This window comes from Ipomoea nil, unplaced genomic scaffold, assembly GCF_001879475.1.
Source record: "Ipomoea nil cultivar Tokyo-kokei standard unplaced genomic scaffold, Asagao_1.1 scaffold0444, whole genome shotgun sequence".
NCBI lineage: Eukaryota > Viridiplantae > Streptophyta > Magnoliopsida > Solanales > Convolvulaceae > Ipomoea > Ipomoea nil.
The window spans coordinates 734,086-756,591 of NW_017616872.1; the positions used below are offsets into that span (position 1 = coordinate 734,086).

General features: G+C 37.0%; 1 pseudogene; it reads left to right on the forward strand.

Annotated features, from left to right (window-relative positions):
• The first annotated feature begins 1,976 nt into the window (after window positions 1-1,976).
• Window positions 1,977-4,085, forward strand: LOC109172892 (annotated as a pseudogene).
• Window positions 4,086-22,506: the final 18,421 nt, after the last annotated feature.

Sequence of the window (22,506 nt, forward strand, 5' to 3'; positions counted from 1 at the left end):
CAATATCTGATAGAAAATCACCTCTTCCACCTCTATACACTTCCAGGCCAAGTAGACCAAGGAAGTTAAGGAAAAAATTAGCTGATAAGTTAACCTGTTCAAAAATAAGCAAAGATGGAGTTGTCCTAATTTTGGCTTGAGTTCAGGATTATTTAAATTACTATGTCATATTATAAGACTAACTTTGTGATTGTCTATGTTTTTGTCCTAATCTTGCAGTTCAGGAGGCATATTGGGTGTGCACATTGCACTCCCTCAATTATAACAGAGGCATATATGTTAAACTAGCATGACTTGTTTAACAAGAGAGTTTTTGCTTAGCATATATTTATCTAATCCTATACTTTTATTTTCATTTTTTTTTTTTTGTTAAGAGTTGTTCACGAAATGAAATTTTGAATTCTTGAATGTTTGCAATTGGGTGGCTAATTCGATAAGGATTTTTAATACATATCAAATAAAATATGCTTATATTGCAGCTATGCAGCAAGCCATTTTCTAAGAAAGAAACCATCACTTTCAAAGCACATACTAATTAAACCAAACAAATATAACCATTGAACCCAACAAATTAAATCATTGAACCATCAAACCATTTCATTCATATTTGTAGTCCAAGTGATCATTCACAACAGATCATTACATTGTTAAAATACTACACTGCAATCAAAATTAACATAAACACTACATTCTAAACTGCAATGCAAAGTGAACTACAAATTACATTAGTAAAGTGCTAATTTCTTGAGATACATAAAAACACTGCTAAAGAAGATTTTAGATAAACACAAAATATGATCACAACAATAGCTACAAACACAACAACTAATTTTTGCTTTCATACTGCTTGATTTCGAGCCACTCTTCCACTAACACTGAGTTGTTTTTGCAACCTTTTAATTTCTTCTTCATGTTTATTTGTCTTCCTTAGCAAACCTAGAATTACTTTCTTTGATCTCTTGCACATTAGAGGGTCGAACCATTGCATGTAATCACATGGTCTTGAACATTAATAAAAAAATTAAAATTTATATTTCTGTAATGACAGGATTCACAGGGTGTTGAACACTATAATAGTAAAAATAAAATAAAATAAATATTTCAAATACACAACAATACAAAAATCTTACTCCACTCATTAGGCATTGCCAAAAGCTACGGCCAGGATTTTCATTTGTCCAAGACATTCGTAACTTCAGTTGATGATAACAGGAAGCCATTCCCCATACTCGTTGTACATACCTGTAGAATTCGATGCCGAAGAATGTGCCATTCACAGTTACCTACTTCAATATTATACTTGTTTCTTCCTTGATTTCGTTTAGACATTGCTAATTGAGAAGGATTTTTGACTTGATTTGAGTTAGGTTTTGTAGAGGTTTTGTTGCTTACAATGAGAAGATGCAGACACGGTGAGAAGAAGATGAGCTGATGACTTTAATTTTTCTTTTTTCTTTTGTTTATTGTTTAATTGATGGTGAAAGACGTATTTACTCTTCTAAAATCTAATATACAAGGCAATTCATTAATTCCGATTGAAACTCTCCGCTCAAATGGCCAGAAGGACTAAAAATGGAAACGAAATCAAAGTCAAGCACTACTTATGTCAGGAATGAAAGTTGTGCACCTAAGTTGACGGAGACACTAAAGTCATAGGACAAAAAGTGAAAAAAATTATGTTTTTAATATTTATCTTTCGCCACCGTTTCAGCAAGAAACGGTGGTAGAAAGTAAAAGCATTTTTTTCAGACCGCATCTGTTGCAGCGAACAACGGTGGCGGATTATTGATTAATTATTTATAAAATTTTCACCGCAAATTTTTTTTAAGATTACACCACTGTTCTTTTAAGAACAGTGGCTAAATTTTAGTTTCCTACGTTTAGTGTTTGCTGTCAAAGGGGCGTTAAGTCTGAGGACAAAGTTGTCTTTTCACCTCTATTTCCTAAATAAATTTTCTTCATGGACTTTGTTTCTAAATTCCAAATTCTATCCGGGAAAGGCGATTTCAGAATTTCAGGATGGGTGCGAAGAAGAACAAGAGCAGGGACGGTGGAGAACAGGAGAACGGAGGCGGCGACGACAACATCACTGTGGTTCTCAAGGCCGATTTGCATTGCGAAGGTTGTGTTTCCAAAATCTTCAAAACTATTCGGAGTTACATTGGCGTTCAGATTGTGAATATCGACGGCAACTCGAATAAGGTTACGATGATCGAGAAAGTGGATCCAGCGAAGCTCCGGGAGAAAGTGGAGGCCAAAACGCAACAAAAAATAAATAAATAAATAAATAAATATAGTTTTGGTCTCTCCACAAGCAAAAAGTGGAGACAGAGGTTAAAAGTGGAAGAAAAACATAAAAGATTAAGAAAAGAAGAAGGATAAAGAGAAAGAGTCGTCTCTCACTGATAAGTGCCAAAGACACCACTATTTAGGGATCATTTAAGGGTTGTATTGTGCTTATTTAGAGTCAATTATGAATGATTTATGATGCAAATGCTACAAAATGTACTAATGAGTTGCAATGCCCATAAACTTGTGCACTTTAGTGTTTTGTAGGTTTTGAGCTTAAAGAAGGGCATTTCGGCGACAGTTTGGTAAATTGAGCATATCTTGAGCTAGGAGTGTTCAAATGATGTTATTCAAGTGGCATTGGAACGGAAACTTCAAGGGCTACAACTCTGATGAAAACAACAAGGGCAGATTCCGACCCACGACCCGGCCCACGCGCGTGGGAAAATTCGTGGATTGGGTCAGCGCGGAAATTGCAGATTTCAGCCCATTTAAGTGGCTTGTTGTGGGACTACTTCATCATCTATAATTTTTATCTTTCATTTAGAGATTTCTTAACTTAGTTTTACATTCTCTCTCTATAGCTTAGGGTTAGATTCAACTAGACAATCATAGATCTGCATTTGCTCAAGAATTGATCTCACATTTGGATTGAAGAATTGGTAACATTTCATCTCTTAGCTTTCAATTCCATATTCTCTTTTGTTATCTTGATTCAATTACATTGTGTTTTCAATCTATAATTGATGAGTGGCTAGTCTTCTAGGAATTGGATTGGAATTGATTTGTGATTATGTATTCATGCTTTGTATAGATTAAATGATGAGAAATGATGTATTGCTTGACCTTGAATGCCTATGTTGTAGAGGTGTGCAGATAGATTCTCTCTTCATTGTAGGATCCCAATGAGAGAGGAGTGTGAGAGCGGGGAAGTGGCAAGGGATTTCACTTTCCTTAGTCTTTCCCTTGCAATCCCCGTCCTACGATCCGAGAGGGCTAGGCCTGGGAGGAGAAGGTAGACCGCCCACCAAGTGTTTGATAGAATGCCTCACTCGACTTAGGATGTGAGAGACTAAGTCCTACGTGACTTAGTGTTGGTGCCATAGTTCTCCCTTAGGTTAGTCTTGTCTTGCACCATCTCTTGTCTACTTTAAACCAATGAATGCTTGAGCACAAGTCCTTTCCATCCAATTCCCTGTATCATAGATTTGCTTGTTTCCTTTACTTCTTTGCCTTCTATGCTTGCACATATGTTCCCCTACTCTTCTTTTGCACCTAGTTTACTCTTGTTGATGCATTGCATATGATTGTCTTGCACTTTTCTTACTCCGATTTTCCATCCTTGAGATCAACACTCGAGGATTCCACATCTCCGTTTACACTTCCCATCACACCTTCCATCCCACTATACTACAAGTGGAGGTAAAAATCCATTTGTCACTCACTACGGTGGTGCTGAAGATGAACCTACACTTTGAAGGATGTATCCAGAAGATTCAAAAGACATTGAGCAGAACTAAAGGCTACATGGAGATGGAAGTGCATACTGAAAAGGATCTAGTGACGGTGACGGGGAAAGTGGACGTGAAGGGGAGGTGGAGGATTTGAAGAAGCATCTGAAGAAGAATGTGGAGGCCATGCCTCCTAAGAAGGAGAAAGGCGGCGAGAAGAAAGAGAATGTCGACGGCAAGAAGAAAGAGAATGCTGGCGGCGAGAAGGACGGAAGAGGAGGAGGCGGCTTTTTGATTTGGGGGAAAAATGTTGCGACCTACCATTGCTGTGAACGAAGGCTTTAAGGAAGAAATATAGGTGAAGAGAACACCTTTTCCCTCAGACCTTAACGCTCCTTTGACAGCAAACCTAACAGAGGACCACGGTGGTAACTTTTTTAAAACTAGTAGGACGTCTAGTGATCGTTTTAAAGTCGGTGGACCACACCTGGTAATACCTTAATACTCGGAAGACCATTGGAGGTATTAACTCTATCAAATTTATAATACAAAATAATTTTATATATTTATTTATCAAGTATTTTATTAATACCATTGAAAAAAAATAGTTTGAAGCCAATCATATTAACTACTTGGGGAGGATTTGTTGACAAAGGGAGTATTCAAATAACCCAATAAATTGAAATGGGAAACTACCTGTAATATCTGTGGACTATATTTCAAAATAACCATTGTTGCTGTATTCATTGATCCTGTATGTAAAATACGTATTGTGCATTCAGTAAATATATTAGAACTAATATAAATTTACAATTCATTTCATCTTCTAAACTCAACCTACTTAGATTAGAGGTAAAATCAGCATCAACATTAACAACAAAAACACTTGGTATATAGGATGTGCACGGTTTAATAAAGGTTTACGCACAAAGTGACAAACAATTTTAACTCCAAGGTTAGTATCAATTTAATAAAATAAATAAATAAATACAAAGAAACACACACACACACACACACACACACACACACACACACAAAATCAAGTACTACACTCATTCATACTAATTCCAAAAATATAAACTTGAAAATGAACAAGTGCAAAATAGATGTGAAAATTGTTGATGAGACTGGACACATTGCGGCATCAGCATTCGGACTACATGTAGAGTTATTGTTGTTACTATCAAGTAAACAAGTTATGAAAATAGAACAAGAGGTACTACTCATGAACCTTCTACAAATATAATAAATGTTAATATTTTATTCAATACTTCCACATGAAACATGTAGGGGGGAAAACTACCACGGCAAAATATCAACATTCGCTTGCAAGATCAAGAGTTCATATTACAACTAAGATCACATTCATATACACAACAAGGCAAATCCACATCTTGATTACTACACTATAATCTAATTGCATGGCGCTACCATCTATGCTACCACTAGTAACCCAATTGCAAATTACACGCTACCAACAAAAAAAAAAAAGAAGAGGATAAATAGTAAGATGAAGACAATGAAAATGCTACCCAAAAGAAAATTAAGAAGACTTAGAAAAATTCAAACTAAAAGTAGTATACTTTGAATCTCCTATATTATCTTGCATTCATATACTTTGAATTACCTATTTAAATAAACAAATTCGACATTCAATTACCTATGTATGAACTTCTCTTATATACTCTTGCATTGATATACTCTGAAATACTTATTTAAATATAAACATTGGGCATTAGCCCATTCGCGCAATGTACTTGTAAAATTAGTATTTTTAGAAAAGCCAATCCATATACATCCTCCCCTGGATAAACAGAAACTTATGTAAATAAAGATTGGATGTGTGACTTCATTATGTATGGATGGAAATAGTCACGGAATCTCTCTCTGAACACCCCTCACCAGCGGTGACCTATCGGTCGCAGAAGGATCAAGAAATGGCAGAAAGAAGCGCCAAGAAGTCGAAAAGAGGCATGGAATCTCTAGAAATATCAGCTCCGACTGTTCTGGAAGAAAAGGTTCAAGAAACCCAATTCGACACAGATCTAAAATCTCCAAAATCTGCCCAGTGGAGGACTCTAGCAGACATGCCAAACTAAGCATGGATACGGCTATTCACCAGCGACCCTACAAATAAGGAAGCGATCTCAGATGATGATGAATGGAAGACGATGGGGTCGACCTAACCTGTCTTCTTATCCCAGTTACGAAGGAGGATAAAGAGTGATTTAGACGTCCATGGTGGAGAACACTCATAATCAGAGTTCTTGGGAGGAAAGTTGGCTACACTTACCTTCATCAAAGACTCCAGAAAATGTGGAAACCGGAGGCGCCATTTGAGCTCATCACCCTCGACCAAGAATATTACATTGCTAAGTTTGGATCAATGAGGGACTATGATTTTGCCAAGTACGAAGGGCCGTGGATAATCCTCGACCATTACCTAATTGTGCAAGAATGGGAACCTAACTTCGATCCCACGAACAACAAAACTGAAAAGCTGCTTGTTTGGGTAAGATTCCCGTCGCTTCCCATTGAGTATTTTGATGAGGATTTTATCATGAAAATAGGAAGGCAAGTCGAACGCCCCATCAAGGTGGACAACACTACTAGTTTGATCTCCAAAGGCAAATTTGCACGGGTTTGTATCAAGATAGATGTAACACCCCACTTTTCTTAAACTTAATCAACAAACTTAACCTTGAAAGGTAAGCTAAGGCAGCGGAATAAACTTTACTAAACAACTCAAAGGAGGTGTTAGCGCCACAATTGCCCTTCACGGTAATTGCACAGGCAAAGGTAGAAAACTAAAACATCAAACTTTTACTAATATTTAACAACTAGGGGATAAAACCCCGATGTCCAACACCATCAAAACATGGGGTAGTCAACTACAAATCTCAAAAGTAGATCAACATCAAGAGTTTAGACTACAAAAGCTAACTAATGCTAGTTTAGTCTAACTCGTACTCTCTCTCACGAACTGGGCCCACCTGAAAGGGGTTAACAAACAACAAGTAGGAAAAAAACCCGTTAGCACGGAGCTAAGTATAACGCCACTCAACCCTGTAAAGTACTACAGTATATAATTTTGGAAAACATTTGCTTCACATACTAAGATCAAACATTCTCAATCACTCAACAACGGTTTATCATGCTCAACAAGGTTTCTAAATACTTGCAACCTAATCACCAAATAGGCATGCTTCCACAATTATCTAGCTCATCATAAAGCTCATACTATCACATACTTAACTTATCAACAATCTCAAGTCCATCTAATATCTCAGTAGCAATCTCATGCTAACACATAACTCAATAAGCAATCTTGTGCTATCATATAATCTCATATCAATCTCATACTATCAAATACTCAATATGCAATCTCGTGCAATCATATACTCAATATACAATCAATCATATACTCATTATGCAATCTAGTTCAATCATATACTCGACATGCAATCTAGTGCAATCATATACTCATTACGCAATCTCGTCCAATCATATATTCAATATACAATCAATCATATACTCATTATGCAATCTAGTGCAATCATACTCATTAAGCAATCTAGTGCAATCATACTCATTATGCAATCTAGTGCAATCATACTCATTATGCAATATAGTGCAATCATACTCATTATGCAATCTCGTGCAATCATACTTGATCATGCAATAAAAATGAACATGATGTTTTTAGTATAAGTATAGATAAATATACATATACACTCTTTTTGTAAAAAGATATACTTTTTCTGTGGAGGTTTCTTAGAGTCACAATGACTCGCTTTCTTTCTCTTGAGTCTCTTGACTCGATTACTTTCTCTTGAGTCTCTTGACTCGATTGCTTTCTCTTGAGTCTCTTGACTCGATTGCTTTCTCTTGAGTCTCTTGACTCGATTGCTTTCTCCTGAGTCTCTTGACTCGATTGCTTTTCTTGTGCGAGGCAGGTACTCCGCCGCAGCGAAGCCCTAGCGTATGGTGCAATCTCGTGCATCCGCCACATCCGTATCTACGGAACCTCTAACTCGTGGGGAGGTAGGACCTTCACACTCATGAATGGACCTTTACATGCTCGGCAATCTAGCCAGCTTAATACTCAACTCGCCCATAGAACCATTCTCTTGGTTCTTTATCTTTCTTTCTTGCTTGCTTTCTCTATGGAATCAGGTATCGTACTTTTAGTGTCCACACCCCCTAACCAGGATTCCAAGCCCGGCGGGAAGTCTCCAACCTCGTAACTCAGGAATACGCCGCGTTACATGATATCGGATTGCAATGTTCGTTTCTTGCTTTACTTTCTTTCTTTCACTGTTGCCAGTTCTAACCGATCTTGCTCTTTTCTTCCGAAAGGACATAGTCCTAACGGTCCTCTAAAATACTATTTTTCCTCACAATACATAGGTAGCATATATATCTCATGCAACTTCTTTCTCATGCAATAACTTTATTTATGCAAACTTATGCACAATGCTTCTCAACAACTTCTCTTTTTCACAAATTGGAAATCAAATCATCATGTAACTTCTCAATGGAACTAGATAATGATTTTCCAAAATAGATATGAGTTTTTGAAAATAATACTTAGGCTCACATTGGCCACTTATGCGCTTTAAAACATGGTATGCTCAAATATGCACTTTACTGTAAAATATGCTTCAAAACTTCTTTCACCATGAACTCTCAACAATTACTTAATCATGCTTATAAATCATAACTTAGCAAATCTTCTTTGGCAAACACTTAGCAAGTATTCAACATGCACTTGAACTCAAAATGCTCAACATAAACTCATTTAATGTAATCCTGCTCTATAAACTTAATATTCTTAGCAATAATCTCAACAAGTCATAATAGACATCTAGGCATGCTTTTCTAGCAAAACTTAACAAATATGGATCATATTTCATTATCTAACAATCATATAATTGTCATGCTTCTCAAATAAATAACCAAGACCAAACACTTAGCAATTTCCAAACACTGTAACTACTCAGGCAATTTCTGTAGCATTCTTCTTCACAATTTCTATCACAAAATGCTCATTTCTACTCCAAATTCAATGAAATCAAATTCTATTCGTGCGTCATGACGATCCCGAGTGTCCGAGCCTCAAGGGCTCACGAGTTCCCGGTCCGAAATGACACGTAGCTGAGCCACAAGGGCCCGGCCACTGCACAGACCTTGCCTAGCGGGACTTGAGGAGCACCACCGCCTGGAGCCGCCAAGCGGCGGCCTAGGGCCACGACTCTTGCCTAGAGCCATTCCCTAGGGCCGCTCCTCCACGGCCCTAGCCAATGGCTCCTCCCAAGGGCCGTTGGCTAGATCCGTGCCTCATCTGGTGCACACTGTGTTGTGCACCAGTGAGCTTCTTCTTCACCTGTAAGACATTTTCAAGCAAATAAACACTCCCAAACCATCAACAACACATCATAGATCATCAATAAATCATTTACTAGCTCAAACACAACATTATTCTAGCATTTCTACTCATTTCAAACACAAAACAAGATTTCACAGAGTCTAATATAGTTTTGGGAGTCCATGGGGTTATACCTCAGCTTCTTCTTCCTCTTCTTTGTGTGGTTCCCTTTCCTTTCTCAGATGACACTTCCTAGACTCCTCATACAACCATACAAACCAAGCGTAGAAATAGAACTTCAGAGATTTAAGTAAAGGGAGATGAAACCTTAAAGGAAGATGAAGGAATGGATGAAAATGCTTACTGTGTTGTTCTTCTTCTACTTGGCTTACAAGAATTTGGGGAAGGCAAAGAAGAGATCAGGAGAAAACAATGTAGCTAAAGAGATATTTTATAGGGTCCAAAACCCTAGGATAAATGTCAATGATTGGTTGAGGGCAAAGTGGGAATTTTGGTTGCTTCTATAAAGATCAGACAAAAGCTTGAAGGCTTGTGGTCCACCTTGCATCATGGACAAAAGTCTAGGAAAGTGATTTTAAATAGTTTGGGGGTCAAAATAGATTTTCCCAAAAATACTTTCTAGATAACCACTCAATTTAGGTTTCTCAAATTTCTCCCGGTTTCACTCATATTGACTTCTGGATCAAAATCTTGGTATGCGATGTACCTGAAAATTTAGGATTTTTGAAATAGAATATTCCCAATGTTGAATCTATGTAAAACTCTCTCAAAATAATTTATTCAAACACCGATTTTATCGCAAAAATTTTATAGAGTGAAAAATGGCTATTTTGGAATTTCTTAAAATCGAATTTATAAAATTAAATTTTGGATTGTCACAATAGATATCACCAAGCCGCTATTAGCGAAATATACTCTGTATCAGAAGGTCAACCCATAGAATATGAAGGAATCCACCTGGTATGTTTTGGTTGTGGTCTTTATAGTCATAGAATGGAGCAATGTGGAAAAGAGAATACTGAGGACAAACATACTACAGAGGAGGCAGGCGCTGACCAGATGCGTGAAGGCCAAATACCCAAGGAAGCTGGCCACATGAGGAAGATGCAACCTAAACCAACGAATCAAGACTATGCGGACAGGTATGGCTCCTGGATGCTGGTAACAAGAAGGGATAGAAGAAGTCAAATAAGGGTCGATAATAGGCCAGATACCGGCCCACCACCACCTACAGGCGACAACCGCAGAGGTTCACCCGCAAGAGCCAATGCAAGGACTTAAGGGCTGGGAAACCAGTCTCGTTTTGCCGCTTTAACCAGCCTAGATGGGAATGAAGATGAACCAGCCTAGGAAAATCAAGGCAACACGAGGGACATGCAAACTACAAATGTGAATCTACCTAGAATAAGAACCAACCACCAGCAAGTTCAAAAACCCATAAACCAGGCTCACAACGATGGTGTCTAGAGGGTTGGTCGCCAAACTGAACCACCAAGACAACCCCAACCAGCCTTGTGTGATGCACATAGGGGCAGGAATGTAAGAGGCGGAGCGCCAAGAAGTGCGACAGCTGAGGTCGAGCACACGGTGGTTCGTGGATCTAATCAAGGTAGAAACATCTCTAGTACAGTTGTATATCATATTAATGAGCAGCCAGAGACTCCGCCCATGATTGTGCTCGAGGAAACTTACAGGAATGATCCTCCTGACATTGCAAGAGCCTTCTGCGATCCGGCTGAACCCCTAGATGAAGCCATGGACGAAGTTGATAGTCGTGTGGCACTTAGCCACTTGTGCTCCTAAGCATCCGTTTCCCTTGAGCTACTGAGCGCATTTTGCCTTTTTCTTTTTGTTTAAATTATTCTTATGATTTGGAATTGCCAATGGGCGGCTTCAAACGCTTTTGGCCACACCATTAAATAATTCATCCGGGAGCACAACCCGGATATTGTTGCTTTGCTTGAACCCAAGGTGTCGGGTAACCAAGCGGATAAAATTTGCTCCTCCTTCAACTAGTGAATGGGTTAGAGTAGAAGCGGTAGGATTTTCAGGGGGAATCTGGATCCTCTGGAAATATTCTTTATTCATTGACATAATAAACACTCACCCCCAGTATGTGACATTGCAGGTAGATGACAAAGTTACAGAACCTTGGTATCTTTTAATAGTTTATGGAAGTCTAGACCTTTGCCTTCGTATAAATTTGTTTGCAGACCTCTCCGGACACAAGTTTATCCGCCAAAGCCCATAGCTGACTGTTGTTGGAGACTTCAACTCTGTTACTAACCAATGCGATGTGAGCAACCCAGAGACCTTCTCTTCAGCAAGATGTGAAGATTTCATCGATTGGATATTCCGTGAAGGGTTGGTAAACCTATGCTTCTCAGGACCAAAGTACACATGGATGAGATGCCTGCATACGGAATCCTTCAAAGGAGCTAGAGTAGACCGAGCTCTTGGAAATGTAGATTGGACATTAAGATTTCCTGACTCTCTAGTTAAACACCTCTCTATGGTGCAATCCTATCACTTCCCTCTACTAATTAATGCAGAGCCAGCTCCCTTTCCTACTAAGAAAAAGTGGTTTAGATATAATTTGGCATGGGCTACTCATTCTAACTTTCATTCTTTTGTCCACCAATCATGGAATCTTAACAGGGATCTTGAAACCAACAAAGCCAGTATAGCTGAAGCCTTAACAGCTTGGAATAGAAACATATTTGGCAATGTGTTTCATAGGAAAAAAACGTCTTCTAGTTAGGATCAGTGGTGTTCAATGCAAATTATTTGAAAATGCAAGTGGGAATCTACTCAAATTGGAGAGAAAATTACATCTAGAACTGGAAGAGACTCTATATCAGGAGGAACTAATTTGGTTCCAACGCTCGAAGGAAGAATGGATTACATCTGGTGATCGCAACACTCGCTTCTACCATGCAGCTGCTACGATGAAGAACCTCTCTGCAAAAATAAACTCTTTAAAAGATGATGAAGGGAACTTGATATCTGCTGAATCCCAGGTTAGATATCATATTCGTAACTATTTTATTGGGCTTTTTTCAGACGAACCAGTAGCAGACTACCAAGAACCACTACATGGATGCTTCCCGGAGCTAAGTGAAGAGGAATGGAATGTGATAAACAAGCCTTTCACAGAAGAGGAAATCAAGATGGCATTATTCGACATGGAGCCAAGCAAGGCACCGGGTGTAACACCCCCAATTTTCGACATAATTTAAAACCATTAAAGCTTAGGAAATAAAGGTAAAGCTATCATTAATACCCAAACAGAGCGGAAGCTAAACATAAGTGTTGGGGTGCTATGTCACATCTAAGCTTGAGAACCTAGATGCACAGGCTAAAACTAACTAAACAAAGCATAAACCATAATCATCATCCGAATACAAGCATGGCTCACATGCCGTCTAATTAAGCTAATAATAACTAAGCTAGGAACCGCAGCTCCTTCTAGCGTGTTCTCGGCCAACTAATCAGTACCTGAAAAACATGCGGTATCACAACTGCTAGCGAATATTGCTAAGTAACCCACTCCCACGTGTTGAGTACAATAGATATAGATATAAGAAATGATTTTGAAACTTGGGAATACATAATATAGTCCTAAACGACTCTAGCTCAAAACCAGGAATCAGACTCAAGGCATATCAACAGACTCGACACGGAAAGGCACATAAAGACACAGCATGCCACTAAGACCACAAAACAAGACAACAATAAGACTCGACGATAACAAATAACACAAACACGTCCATGTTCCAACCTTATACCAAGTTCCAACCTTTACGCCTCCCCAACCTTATAACAGTTCCAACATATACCTCCAGACCACCCTACACACCACATCCTTATCCCTCCGGGGCATCGCATGCTCCCCGCCTACAAGACCTCCTACATAACCGCCAAACTCATAGCATCTGCGATGCCCTTAAATCACACACCGGTACCGTAGTACCGTCACACACAAGCACGCGCAGTGCATCAACCACCAATCATAGTTTTTACCACCAATCTCATATCTTCTCTTTTCACCATGGACAACAACACACAAGCAAGACTCGACAATGACTCCACAAGGGGGTAATCGGGGAAGGGCACATTATGCACTTTGACTCTCAACAACAAGCGCCCTCAAGGCGACCACAAGACACATAAAGACCACTATAGACCATACTCTGGCACCACACGATACAAGTATGGACCACTTGCAAAGACACGACTCACAATTCATATTACGGTACACAAGACATCATACTAGACCCAAAAATATCAATGAAGACACCTCAGGGCACGGGGTTCGACCCAACGGAGACCGAACAACCCCGCGCCGGCCCGTACCAGCGGGTGGTACGGCGGGTAGACCACCACCCGTCGGCGGTACCACGCCGTTCCAGCGGGTGGACCGGCGGGTACCCGTCCACCCACCCGTCCTCCCGCCGGCGGCAACCCACTGTTCCAGCGGGTGGACCGGCAGGTGGCCGTCCACCCACCCGTCCTCCCGCTGGAATGCCACCCCCTTCCGGCGGATGGTCAGGTGGGGGGTTCGTCCCCCCCACCGACTACCCGCTGGAACATGCTTCTTGGCCAATTTCTCCAACCCGGGAATTCATCCAATTTACCCAAAATCAAGTCCTAAACACGCCCAAACACATACCAACAATAATAGGGACTTGAACATATAGAACAAGCCAAGAAACAACACAATCGAACTCTAAACGCAAACTCTAAACATGCCAAGACTCAAGGATAAACACATGATGGTTCAAGAGCATCAAGAACCTCAAGAACATCAAGAAACCAACATACAAAGCCCTAAAGACAAGTCCTAAACCTTGAATAACACCCGAACATGCATAAATCCACCCAAGAGCGCCAAGATCATCACGACAACAAGATTCACCATATAAATCCTAAGGACAAGCTCTAAACACAATTAAATGCGAGAACATGCAAACAATCACACAAGACCATCAAGAACATCAAGAATAACAAGAATCCATACCATAAATCCTAAAGACAAGCTCTATCAAGGCATAACCACAAATTCACGCGTACAATCATTCAAAGGAGCCAATCAATAAAAGATAGCAAGGAAAATAGGTTTTGTAAGACATGGGTTACCTTTTAGCTTAATTAAACTTCTCACAACTTCCTAGGATCTTTCCTCAAGGTCTCCTTCCAATCGATCCTCCCTAAGCTTGGCGATGGGGAATTCTTTGGCTAGGCTCTTGGGAGAGGATTTCGTGTGGGGAGATGGAGATATGAGTGAGAGGGTTCTAATGCCTTCTAACTCCCCTTTATATAGGTTAGGATCCCTAATACGAATCTGAATGGGTAAGAGGTTTAGGATTCCTAATACGAATCTGATTAATAATAGGTCATCCTTCTTTATTTCTAACAAGCTTAAGACTTTAATATAGACACGGGTCCACGGTGGACTACACCAATTAATTAAGGGACTCTGACTAACTTAAATCCTTTTTAAATTATTCTTTAGCGAATTTAATTAAATAATTAATTCGAGTTTAAAGGACGTAACACGGGGTGTTACACCGGGACCTAACGACTATAATGCAGGCTTCTTTCAAACATCTTGGAACACAGTATGACAAAATATAATAGATTTTGCTACCAGATTCTCAATCATTATTGTGTGGACCATATTTTATATACTGTAAAATAATGTACATTCAGTACAAAAATAATGTACATTGTATTCAGAGGATATACATTATGTTTATACTGAGTATACATCATATTGTATAATGTACATTTAATATATTAAAAATATACATTTCATTATGGTCCACGTAACATTGTGTGGACCAATAATTTGCCCCAGGTTCTTCGGTAATGGTGTACTCCCTGGGGACTGTAACGATAGCTTAATAAGTCTCATTCCCAATGTGCTAAACCCGGATTCGGTTAAACAGCTCCAACCAATCGGGTTGTGTAATGTGACTTACAAAATCTTGACTAAGAAGATGGCTACAAGGTTCCGGGAAAGCTCGAAGAAATTAATAGGTCCCCACCAAACCAGCTTTGTGCAGCTCTGGACAGAGGATCAACTTCCAAAAATCTTCCATCTTTTTTTCAAAGAACACACCATTGGACTTGTAGTTGGCTATCTCAAGTTCTACCGGCATTCCCAGAGTAACAGACAAGGGAAAGTATCTTGGTGTCCCTTCCATTCATGGAAGGCTTAAGAACGAATCGTTTGCGGGCATTTTAGAGAAATTAAAGTCCAAAATAGTCACAAGCATTGTCAATGGCACTTTCTCCAATAGTTCGGCACATAATATCCTTATTGCATGTAAGCAGGAGCTAGGCAGATTTGAGGAATGCATGGCATCTCTCCCTAATTGCACGTCAACAGAACCGTCCGGCGGACGCCCTTGCTGCATTGTCAATGAGCATTCCCAGGGGCTTATATGTATTAGAGAATGTGTATAGGCTTATAGGAGATGATTTAGCTGCAATTCCAGCTTGGCGCCAACTCCATACTGCAAGCTGATATACTACGTGTACCTTTTTGGGGTCTCACCCTCCAATTAGATATAATAAAAACAAAACAAAAAATTATGTAATATGAGTCTTTTTTTTTTTATTACTGAATAAACAGAAACTTAACAAAACAAAAAATTATGTAATATGAGTCTTTTTTTTTATTACTGAATAAACAGAAACTTATGTAATATGAGTATATTTTTTTATTATTATGCTTTTTACATTCTTGTCTTTTTTCAAATATAAGAATCGTAGAAGATATTTTAGTTATATCAATATCAATTGATACAAAAACATTTTAACAAAAATATTATTTTCAAAATAAAAAATATTAAAATCAAAAGTATCTTAAACGTAAACATAGACGGAGCCAAAGGGGGGCAGGGGGTCAGCTGCCCCCCCCCCACCCCACCCCACCCCCACCCCTACCCCTACCCCTATCCCATATATAATTTTTGTATGTATATATATGTATATAGTACATTTTTGAGTATTAGTATATAAAAACTGTTAATTGTTCATAAGAAATGAGTTAAAATAGTTGGTAGAGCATGCATTTGGTTATAATAAAGGTTAGGCGTTTGAATCATATAGTTTTTTTGATTCCTTCCGTATGACTCTAACACAATCACGTTTTAATAGTTTTTTTAATATTTGATACACACACACACACACACACACACACACACACACACACACACACACACACACATATATATATATATATATATATATTCAAATTATTTTATCAAATTAATTATGTTTCATATTTTGTTATGAATATTTTTATAAAGTTTCGACTTGTTTTATTTTTCGCCCATATCCAATAATATTTACACCTATATTTCTTAGGTAATTTATTTATTTATTTTTAAATATCTCTTTTATTTTAATGTTTCGCATTTACTGAAAAAAAATGTGTGAATCAATCTCTATTTCGCCCCCCTCAACAAAATTCCTGGCTCCGTCCCTGAACGTAAATGATGTCATGTGATTAATTTGTAACAGATAAGTACTTTAAATGGTTTTATGTTTGGGTGTGAATGTGTGATGTTTTGTTTTTGTTTTTTTTTTTTTTTTTGACTACCTGATTTGGTATGGTAGTTGGTTTAGAATGATAGCATCCACGCCACCGCTTTCAAAGGCGGAATCTTAGGAAACATCGTAAACAACTAAACAAGACGTGCGTGCCTAATCTATGGGCCCCCTCACATTTTATTTGTTTGAATTAGTTTGACCATGTCTTTCTTCTCCGGTTCTCCCTCTTTTTTTTTCTATTAAATTATTCTGCACTAATATTCAGATTATGTAAAACAATGAGCATAGAAATATATATATATATATATATATATATATATATATATATATATATATATATATATATATATATATATAAAATAGTTTTTTACGCGCATTGCGCGATTGAGATAATGCCCAATGTTTTTTTTTTAAATAAGTACTTTAAAATATATTAAGGCAAGATAATATTGAAATTGTTCATGCATAGATAATTGAAGGTTGAATTTGCGTATTTAAATAGGTAATTCTTCTCCCAAAGGTTGAGTCCCTAACCCCAAGGGCCCCCCAGACTCCGACCCGACAGAGCATTGTGGGAAGTTGTAAATCACGGTGACTCAATGGTTCAGCAGACAGGGCCAAATGCTTATACTCAAGGAATCTGCCAACTTTGGACATAATTCCCGCATTGCCGCCGCCGAGGTTCAAATCTTGGACTCTTCTCCCAAATACTACCCACTAAACCATTGAGCTAAGCCCGTGCGGGTTAAATAGGTAATTCTAAGTTTACAAATGCAAGATAATATAGTCAATATTGATTATAATTGTCAATAAAATAATTGTATAGGTATGGTTGAAACCAAATAAGGACATAAGGGAGAACAAATAAAAATTAGGGATAAAATATTAAATATATACTAATATTGTTTGAGGAGATTTTGACATTAGGATTTGTGGTTAAGTTCTATTAAGACTTTAATATTAGAATTAGATTAATGGTGTACTTATAATTCTATATTAGACTTTAATATTAGAATTAGACTAACGGTGAATTAACGGAAAAGTTAAATGGATAATCATATAATTAAGGATAAATTAGAAAATCTTAAAAGAAAAAAATTAAAACCTGAACAATATGAACCATTTATTTGATTTAATAATTTGGCGGTCATTTTTTCTACCCAATGTTAATAATTAAATAAATTCGCTGGTCAAATCTGCTAGTATAATCCGCTAACGCTAACCGCTAACTGCTGATTGTCAAACAAGGACATTGCGAGGTAGTTCTCACTTCAATTTGTTTTGTGATTTGAATACTCTCTTTGTCACAAAATCTCTCAAAGTAGTTAATATGGTTGGCTTTATTAATTATATTTTTTAAATTTTTTCATGGTATTAATAAAATACTTGGTAAATAAATACATAGTATTATTTTATGTTATAACTTTGATATTTAATTAGAAAAATAGTGCACAAAAAAATAATAGATAATGTAGTGAATATAATCAATTGATGAATTTGAATGTAAAATTTTTACATTTGAGAAAAATAAAGACAATATAACTAATGAAAATATTTCTTTTAATTAATTTATTGATAATTAATAATTTGTTTTTCACTGAATAAAGACATTGTAAGGATAATGTAGCGAATATAATCAATTAATAAATTTGAATATAAAGAATTTTTATATTGAAAAAAAATAAAGACAATATAACTAATAAAATTATTTATCTTATTTAATTTATTGATAATGAATAATTTTTTTTTTTTTGAATAAAGACATTGTGGACACATAATTCTAAATTAAAGAAATGCATATGTATTATTTTTTTGTAACTACTAAATTATTATTTATATAATTTAATAAGAGTAAAATAGAGTACTAATTATGCCAAATTTGATTGGGATGAGGTTCGAACCTAAGACCTTTTTTTATTGAAATCAATGAGTAAGTTAACGGTGAACTAACGGCAATTCTTAAAATTTTAACGGAATTAGTAACGGTGTGTGGGTATTTTAGGAAATTTTAGTGTAAAATTCAAATCTGATCAATCTTTTAAATTTTAATCAATCTAAGCCATTCATTTGATTAAAATCTGTGACCACCATTTTTTCTACCTATTATAGGCCTAACTCTCTTGGGCTCTTATTAGTATAGAAGATATATATATATATATATATATATATAGAATTACATTCAGGTAAAAACACTTGTTAAAATACAAACCTGTGGACAATTTGGGGCCGTTGGATGGTGGGATTGGATGGTCCAGATTGTGGCTGATTATTTCGCGCGTGCGGGGGTTTTTACGTTAAGTGTTTTTTTTTTTTTTTGGTAGGGGGTTATTTGTGGTATTTTGGTTATCTTTGAGACCTAGTCAAATAAGTCTAGCTATTCCTCTTCCACGCGCAACAGCTCTCTATTCTGTCTCTCCGCTTCTAGTTCTCGGTCCGAGCGTGATTCACGTCTCCAGGCTTCGCGTCCATCTCGGTTTCATCTCTTGCGTTTCACTTCCACGTTGCAATGGTGGAAGGTGGGGACCGCGGCGCATCGAAGAGGCAGGGACCACCGGTCCGAGGTGCCAGCCGAGGTGCGTATTGTCGCCATATTTTTATTTTACTTTTTTGGTTTTCTGTTTGTTCGTCGTGTTTGTCTTGTTTTGTCGGGGGATTCCTTCATTCTACGCATGGTGTGTGTTTTTTTTTTGTGGTGACGGTGGGTTTCGCTTGATTTATGGGCGATATTGGGGCTAGGGTTTCTGATTTTGGGATTTTTTTTTTGTATGTATTTGCCTGTTTAATTGCTTTCTGTGGTTGATTATTATGCATGTATTAGGTGTGAGAATGGTGTCTATGGTCTTTTTTTTTTTTTGTTTCCAGTGTCTGGTGTCTCTGGTTTTTTTTTTTTTTTTTTTTTTTTTTTTGTCTTTAAAGTTCCATTTGCTTTAATAAAATTTATTTTCATTTTAAGATAAATTAGTTGCTCTAGTGAAAAAGATAATGTAGTGCTATACATCCATTCCTGTAAAGTTATAATATGTTTAGTGGTGTTAATGTATAAAATTGTTTGCTGTTATGAAAATGTGTTCGTTTAAGTAGAAAGAAAATAAAATAAAGAATAGGAAGATAATGGTAGAAAAGAACATATCAATGAATCATTATATATGAAGATGAAGAAGAATCAAAATCCAGTATGTTTTTTAATTTCTTGATTTTTCTTCATTTAGATTGTTAGTTGTGATAGAAACATTTGCTTATCAACTGCATTTGCTTAAATTGATTTTTCTTCATTGCCTATTTCTAGTCTAGTTCTATAATTACTTATAAACTTAGGTTGACCACTTTGACTGTTGAAGCTAAGCATATAAATTTAATTGCCAGGTATGGCTATTTCATTTACGATGATGATTTAGGTTACTATGATTGCTAGCTTGAAACAGGTTCTATTTAGATTTGTTTTCCCATTAAAATATGTGTTTAGTACTGTTATAGTTTCCGAGTTCTTATTTAGTATTGATTGTATGTTTTCCAAGTTCTTTGGTCTGATGTCGTGAGTTTTTGTCTCATTTATATTTGTGAATTTGTTTGTGCAAATGTGTGCACTCTATAGTCTATCCAGATTTGTTTTCATGTTCTTGTTTCCGAGTTCTAATTAAGTTTTGATTGTATGTTTTAATTTACAAGTTCTTTGGTCATATGTTGTGAATTTTTGTCTTAGTTAGATCTTTGCATTTATTTGTGCGAATGTGTGCACTCTACGAAGCTTTGTGTAGTCCTATTTCCTTGCAAACATGTTGTTTGTACTGTGCACAGGTATTTAATTGTGTTTAGCGCAGTATTGATTTGTTTGTGGTGTTTTTTTTTAGTATTCAAAGTGGGATTGCAGCCTTGTGAAGGGGGACTCTAGTATACTGCACAAGCTTAGGCTACAGTATACGAAGGAACTGGCGGTGTCCAAGTTCAATGAGCACAAATCACAGAACTTATGTCGGGCGTACCAGTGTATCTCTGCTCCTTTTCCTACGATGTAAACTTGTGGTTGCCGCTAGGGTCTTTTTGCATTATCTTACTTGCAGTTGTATAGACTAGTTATTCCTCATATTTTTTCCTGACTGGTTTTTTATTACATGTCGTGGGATAGTACTGGCATTTAATATTTATATTCTCGTTATCCTCTATCGTGGTTTATACTGTTCAGATCCCGTGTGCACATACGATTGAAACTGTGTGCTTACGTATTTTGTATTGTGATCTGGTACGAATGCGTTGAGTGTGGGTGCATACGATTTCTACAGTAGATGAACACATTCATCCTAGGCCTAGTTAAATCACAAGGTGGTCTTCACTACTTCTTCCTAAACCGAAATTCCTAAGGTTAGACTAGCCTCGTTATGAATTCTAGGACGACGTAAACGTAGCACATCGCACAATAACTACACTCCAACCCTTTGCCTTGTTAACAACAGAATCAGTAAATGTTCATTTATCATAATGTTACAGACCACATCAATGCACAAATCCATGGTGTTTTGTCTTATTTATATCTGAGAGCATGATATTAAACTAGCTAATTGTTTTTCATATTGATATGGAGTAGTCAAAATTAGACATTTGTACGTGGAAAGTTGAAGTAAAAGCTAGTTGCTTAAACTGTTACGTGGAAAGTTGAAGTAAAAGCTAGTTGCTTAAACTGGTATGACCGAATACACACATATATACTACCATGTGCACTAGCCGACACAACTTAGTTAATTTCATTTGTGGATAATAACTCAATAAATCTCACGGACGTGGCTAGTTGAGTATTAGCTTGTACTTTTTGTAAATGGATACGTGTGTGCTCAGATGCGGAAATCTGTGTGCACGCACAACACTATAAAATTCAAAGAAGTGCCTATGTCACTATTAGCCTGTAGGGTTAGTAAATATATACATGCGTGCACATTGGTGTTAAAATGTGTGCGTGGTTAGCTAAATAAATTTCAACCATGGACATTAACTAAATCAATTTTACATAAGTGACTATTGGACGATTAACTTGTAGGCTTAGTTTATAAACACATGTGTGCACAATTGTGTTAACTGGGTGCATGGATAAAAATTAGATAAATTTCACAAAAGCGACTAGCTCAATATTGTCCTATACGCTTAGTTTTTAAATACATGAGTGCTCATTGGCTTTAATAATGTGCGCACACAACTAAATAAATTTCATTCATCGGTAAAAACTAAATAAATTTCACTAGCGTGAGTAGTTCACTATTAGCTTATAGGCTTAGTAATTACAAACGGGTGTGCACATTGGCGTCAAACAGTGTGCATAGCTCAACTAAATAAATGCCAACCATGGATAAAATTAAAAACAGACTAGTTCAATATTATCGTATGCGCTAACTTTTTAAATACGTGGGTGTACATTGGCGTTAAATAGTATGCGTGCACAACTAAATACATTTCAACCATGGTAAAACCTAAATAAATTTCACAATATTGAGTACTTTAGTATTAGCTTATAGGCTTAGTAATAAAAAACGTGTGCACAATGTTGATAAACTGTGTGCATAACTCAACAAACTAACTACCAACGATGGGTAAAATTCAACTCCTTTCTGTATTCAACTTCAATTCCTTAATTATAGCATTAATATACAAAATAGAATTCATTATTCAAATCCTGTCAGTATTCAACTTCCTTAATTATAGAATTAGTATACAAAATAGAATTCGTTCCTTATTTACATTGTGGGTGCATTCACATTATTGCCCTTCATTTAAGTAATTAACAATCCGTGTGTCAGAATTAAGAGTCCATCTAATCCATTCATCTTATCA